We start from the raw sequence: 7,032 nt of genomic DNA on the forward strand, positions 1-7,032 counted from the left end.
ATTATAAAACAAAACCAAAAGAATGAAAAAATAAGAGACAATGTGAAATAGCTCATTTGAAAAACAACTGACCTGGAAAATAGATCCAGGAGAGATAATTTAAAAATCATTAGACTACCTGAAAGCCATGATCAAAAAAGGAGCCTAGACATCATCTTTCAAGAAATTATCAAGGAAAACTGACCTGATATTCTAGAACCAGAGGGTAAAAATAGAAATTGGAAGAATCCACCAATCACCTCCTGAAATGAATCCTCAAAGGAAAACTCCTAGCCATATTATAGCCAAATTCCAGCATTCCCAGGTCTTGGAGAAAATATTGCAAGCAGCCAGAAAGAAACAATTCAAGTATTGTGGAAACACAATCAGGATAATGCAAGATTTAACAGCTTCTACATTAAGGGACTGGAGAGCTTGGAATATAATATTCTGGAGGTCAAAGGAGATAAGATTACAACCAAGAATCATCTACCCAGCAAAACTGAGTATAATACTTCAGGGGATATTCACTGAAATAGAGGACTTTCAAGCATTCTTGATGAAAAGACCTGAGCTGAATAGAAAATTCAACTTTCGAATATAAGACTCAAGAGAAACATGAAGAGGCAAACAGGAAAGAGAAATCATAAGGGACTCATTAATGTTTACATTCCTACATGGAAAGATAATATTTGTAACCTCTGAGACCTTTGTCAGTATTAGAGTAGTTGGAGGGAAAATATATGTATAGATAGATAGATAGATAGATAGATAGATAGATAGATAGATAGATAGATAGATAGATATAGATAGATAGGTAGAAGGCACAGGGTGGGTTGAAGATGAAGGGGTGATATCTGGAGAATAAAATTAAGGGGTGAGAGAGGATTATATTGGGAGAAGGAGAAAGAGAGAGGTAGAATGGGTAAATTATTTCATAAAACAGACAATAAAAGGCTTTTATAATGGAGAGGAAGTGGGGGAAGGTGAGAGGGAATGAGTGAATCTTATTCTCATTGGATTTGGCTTAAGAAGGGAATAACATACACATTCAATTGGGTATGGAAATCTATCTTACTCTACAGGAAAATGTGGCAAGGGGATAAGAGAGGAGGGAATGATAGAAGGAAGGGCAGATTGGGGGAGGGGGTAATCAGGAAAATAGGGGATAAGAGAGTAGGGGGGATGATAGAGGGGAGAGAGTAATCAGAAGCAAATACTTCTGAGGAGGGACAGGGTCAAAAGAGAGAATAGAATAAACAGGGGGCAGGATAGGATAAAGGGAAATATGGTTAGTTTTTCACAATATGACTACTATGGAAGTGCTTTGTATGACTACACATGTATAATTTGTATTGAGTTGCTTGCCTTCTCAATAAGGATGGGTGGGGAGGGAGGAAGGGAGAAAATTTGGAACCCAAGATTTTAAAAACAAATGTTAAAAGTTGTTTTCACATGCAACTAGGAAATAAGATATATAGGCAATGGGGTATAGAAATCTATCCTGCCCTACAGGAAAATTGAAGGGGAAAGGGAAAAGAGAAGGGGGTGGGGAGATAGAAGGGAGGGAAGATTAGGGGAAGGGGTAATCAGAATGCATGCTATCTTGGAGTGGGAGGAGGGATGAGAAGGGGAGAAAATTTGGAACTCAAAATCTTGTGGAAGTGAATGTTGAAAACTAAAAATAATTTTTTTTTAAAAAGAAAAAAAATAATTGCAATGATCTGAGTAGACAGAAGTCTGTTCCAAAACAAAACAAAACAAAACAAAAAATAAACTCTCCTGCTGGCCCGCCACCCAGCCTGAATACCAGCAAGAAGCCCATATTAAAATGCAAATGTAATCCATTTGAGGGGTAACACATTGATCCATTAACATACATTAATCATTGATGCTAAGTTATCAGAGCAGATGCCTCAAGAAATGGGAGTTAAATGAGCTACCTTTTGATGGGTGGACTGGGAGTGGGTGAGGGTAGAGGTTCTAGAAAAATCCTGATTATTATGCTTCTAGCCATTATTCATGCTTCTCCCTTTCTTTTACTCTATGTTCTGACCAATTTGGTCTATATTGTATCTCCTTTCTTGTCTAAACCTTTCCCATGTCTATGCTTTTGCTTAAACCATACATCACACCATCTCCATCTTTTGATGTTTCTCTCTCCCTTTCAAGTACAAAGTCTAATGTAAGCACTACTTCTTCCATGAGTCCTTCCTTGACACTACCCCACAAACTACTAAAAAGAAAAAACCTACCATGACCCTTCTAGTACCTTCTTCTAGTACCTACCAGGAAGTCTTTTCTGAAGTCCTCTTCTGAAATTTCTCAAAACTTTAGCATGAACTTCTCCTTTGCTCTCCTTTTTATCACAGTTATTTGAACACACATATTTCTCCCCTTTATTCAGATAAGCTCAGATCTTCTTAAATGAAAGTCCTCAGACACCCTGCCCCATGGGTCCATGCTTATAGGTCAGGGGATCTGTGAATTGGGATGCATTTTTTTTTTACTCTTTAAATAAAATTCAGCATTTTCTTCAATTGTTTAAAAATGTTATTTTGAGAAGAGGTCCACATACTTCACAAGATTGTCAAAGGGGCTCCTTTACATTATAACTTAAAAAAGGTTATGAGCCCCTGGATTAGAAACTCTGTGAGAGACAGAGAAACATCATAGTAATCTTTGCATAGGCAGCATTTAGCATAATATTTTACACATAAGAGATATGTAATAAATTTGTTGAATGAATGAAAAAAATTTGTGTTGAAGGAATAGGAAGCTAATCACAGCATGAGAAGGAAGGGATAAGGAGACTAAGTGTAGGATATGTGTGTATTTTGGGTAAAGAGGTACCAAAATGAGGCAAAGGGACCCAGAAAGAACAGGAGGATGAAAAAAAATGCTCATCTTCTTCATCCGCACTTTTGCCTTCAGTTCAGTTTATCTTCACCTCTGGAAGATAATAGAAGATAGCTAAAGCACAAAAAGATCCCTTTCTAATGGGGAATGTCCTCATCTGTTTTTCTTCCCCATTACCCAAATATTATTCTTTAGTGGATTGTTGTGCCTGTTTTTCAATTTGGCCAATTCTGCTTTTTTAAGACCTTCTTGTCCTCATTGCCTTTTTGTACCTCATTGACCATTTGGCCTAGTCTATTTTTAAAGTCTTATTTTCTTCGGCATCTTTTGTATCTCTTTTATCAAGTCATTGACTCTTTTCACATGATTTTCTTGCATCACTCTCATTTCTCTTCCCAATTTTTCCTCTACCTCTCTTACTTGATTTTCAAAATGCTTTTGAAGCTCTTTCATGGTTTGAGACCAATTTATATTTTTCTTGAGGCACTGGGTGTAGGTATGAGATTTGACTTTGTTACCTTCTTCTGAGTGTGTGTTTTGATCTTACTTGTCATTGCAGTAACTTTCTATGGTTGGAATTTTTTGTCTTTGCTCATTTTCCCTGTATGACTTGACTTTTAACCCTTTGATAAAGTAAGACTATGCTTCGAGAGTGGAGGATGCACTGTCCCAAGCTTCAGGGGTTTTGTGCAACTGTTTTCAGAAATACTTCTAAGGACCCATAAGTTTTCAGTTCTTCCAAGGTAGTATGATCTAAGAAGAGGCATTTACTACTCTCACAGCTCGTGCTCTGGTCTGTGAGTGACTCTTTTCTACCCTGGAACTGTGATGAGAGTTCCCACTCCACTGCAGCCACAAGCTCTAGCATGCTAGTGCTCCTCTTCAACCTGGGACTGCCACCCAGGACTGTGACCTAGATCTGGGTATGGGTAAAGCAATAGAGTCCTGCCTCAGTGCTAGCAAAGAGACCCACGTAATCTCTCTCCTTTAAAAGTAAAACCCTTAAGCATCTGTGGGCTGAAATTTCCAGAAGCAGCAGCCGTTGCTGCTGATTCAGAGGCTCCCAACCCCTACTCCTGATTTGCTGGACATGGGGCTAGGGTTGTGTCATGGCCTGTGCTGGACTGCACTCCTCTCTCACCCTGATGCAACAAAACTTTTCTGCAGACCTTCTAAGTTGTCTTGGGCTGGAAAAGTGTTTCATTCTTCCTTTTTGTGGGTTCTGCCACTCTAGAATTTGTTTAGAGTTGTTAATTAAAGGGATTTGGAGGGATTTGGGGAGAGCTCAGGTGAGTCCTTGCCTTTACTCTGCTATCTTGGCTCCGCCAAAACCACCCCAATACTATTGATGGGAATAAGAATTCTTTTAATGCATTTTGGGATTGAACATTGACTAGTATAGTCTAATAGACTAGCTAATCCTCATTTCTACCTGTGGGCACAAAAGATGATCTTAAATTTTTGGAAGACATAGCCTGTGTCTTATAACCCATATATACAGACCTGGGACACAGTAGATATTCCACAAATATTTGATGATGATGAAAATGATTTTAGTTCATGAAATCCCTTTGCAGTAGATACGTTCATAACTACCCTTATAACTATGCAATGAAACTTCACTCCCCTAATCAATCTGAGGCATATATCTATCAATTTGCTTTCCAACTCATGGGCTGGAGAATAGGAATTATTATTTTCATCATTATGATTATTGTAATTGTTATGAAGCTAGCATGAATTTATCACATTAACCTCTTGGAAAAAAGCTGCAACACAAAATTAAACATTTTATTTACCTTAGTTTTCTCATCTATAAAATGGGAAGAATAATAGCACCTATCTCCTAGGGCTGTTACAAGGATAAAGTGAGATAATATTTGTAAAGTACTTCTCCACTGAAACACTTTATAAATGCTAGTTGTTGTATTGTTGTTGCTGTTGTTACCATTGTTTTCTACAAAGTGTCTGAGACTGACAGTTATCTTCTGGTCCTCTTTTTGTGTGTGTTCTTCCATCAGTAGTCAATGAGCCATTTGCATTTCCTCTCAAATTGTAAACAATTCTAACTACTGCTGAGGAAAAATGTGTACTGAAGGCAGGAATTCTGTGACAACCTGTCAGTACTTTGAGCTTAAAGAACAATGTGGTCATTCCTCAGAGACTATAGAAATGAACTCTAAACATAAACATGTAAGCTGTGAATTATTTACAGCAATAAATTATTGCTCAAACAGTGAATTAACATCCATTAAAATAATGGGTAGATAGAGGATAATATGATACTTAGCTATCTAGGCCTTATCAAAGATGATGGCATACTATTCCTAGACAGCTAGAGTTTTGAATTGTAGGCCAAGTGAGAAAATAAAGCTGTTATAGTCATTTATTTTCCCTCAGTAGTCTCTGATGTTCTGGTCAGCATACAGTTCAACAAAGATTTCCATAAAATCCTCAAAAGTAATCATTGACTTTGTTGGTCCTCTGTCCGTCATCCCTGAAGACTGAACCAGAGTGCTATACACACGCCAGAATCCCCATTGTTTTAGCAGGCTGTTGTAGCAAAAAAAAAATCTGCAAAATGGAGATGATGCTTCTAGTTTTTGTTCAGTTGTTTCAATCACATCCAACTCTTCGTGACCCCATTTTGTTTTGTTTTTTTGGCAAAGATACTAGAATGTTTTGCCATTTCCTTCTTCAGCTAATTTTCCAGATGAGAAAACTGAGGTAAACAGGAGAAGGTGATTTGCCAAGGGTCCTGCAGCTAGTAAGTGCCTAAGGCAAGATTCAAACTCAGAAAGGTTGATGGGAGGCTCCAATGAGATAACATTTGCAAAATGCTTTGAACATCTTAAAGTGCAATGTTAACTGTCCCTTATAATGATTATCTATACAGTTATCCCTTCCTCATGGCAACTTTCTCCATCATGGTTTCAATGTATCATGAGTTGGCATAAGAAAGTAATTGGGAGGCAACTAAGTGGTGCAGTGGATAGAGCACCAGCCCTGAAGTCAGGAGGACCTGAGTTCAAATCTGGCCTCAGACCAAACACTTGACACTTACTAGCTGGGCAAGTCACTTAACCCCAATTGCCTAAAAAAAAAAAAAAGTAATTGTGAATAGGAAGGGGGTTTGTGGAAATTGCAGATGACACATGAAGACTAGCAAACACAGAAAAAGTTTAGAAACTCAGAAATACATAAAATACATAGATAGCATTATACAATATCAGCATATTTTATATTTTAATACCACAATAATTCAGATTTCTCTGGTACAAAGGGAAGGCCAAAAAATTTTATGTGTATCTTCCAGATCATGGGGGCACCACCCCTATGATGTGGAAGGGATAACTGTACTATAATTATCATTACTGAAGAACATTTAAGCCTCATTATTTCTGAAGAATGTTATTATCAAGGTTAATTACAATGGTGATTTTTTTTTTAGGATATTGAACATGGTCCACTAAAGAGCATCCTAACAGCAGTACACATTCATAGGATCATAGGATCATAGATTGGGGACTGGAAAAGACCTTTAAGGCCATTCTGACATTGGGTTTTTAAAACTTCTTAAGCCCTTTCCTCACCAAAACCTTGGGAGGTAGATAATGCCATAAATTAGCTATTTTTATTAGCCCCTTATTTTATCTGAGGAAGATGAAGCTCAGATACAGGAAGTGACTTGCTAGAGGACACACAGCTAGTAAAAATCAAAAACAGGTTTCTAATCTAGGTCTCCCAAACACAAGGGTTGACTCCATAATTTTATTTTACACTGTCTTTTCCTAACAGATACATAACTCACAGAGGACATCTCTTCTTGCCAGATGGCATCTACTTTGAACATCATTATTTGTTTGGGTGAGCAAAGCTGGAGATGTCTTGATGGCAGCTGACGTTTTGGCAAGGACATAACTGGGGCAATCAGGAGTAAGTGCCCGTATGTTCATGCCTAAACAGCTTCTGCTATTTTTTTCACTTTCCAGCTTCAACACATCTGTTTCTTGGGAGAGGTTTTCCGGACACCCCCGCCTGACTCTTAATGAGTCATCTTCCCACATTGCCTCTCCTTTAGTATGTTCTCCAGCTGTCAGGATTAGTCTTTATCTCTGATCTGCACCATACTGCTTCCCCTATCCACTCCCTACTCCTCATTCCAATCAGGTTAACTTATTTGCCACCTTTCTC

Source organism: Vombatus ursinus, unplaced genomic scaffold, assembly GCF_900497805.2.
Source record: "Vombatus ursinus unplaced genomic scaffold, bare-nosed wombat genome assembly UNPS02014772.1, whole genome shotgun sequence".
In the NCBI taxonomy this organism is placed as follows: Eukaryota; Metazoa; Chordata; class Mammalia; order Diprotodontia; family Vombatidae; genus Vombatus; species Vombatus ursinus.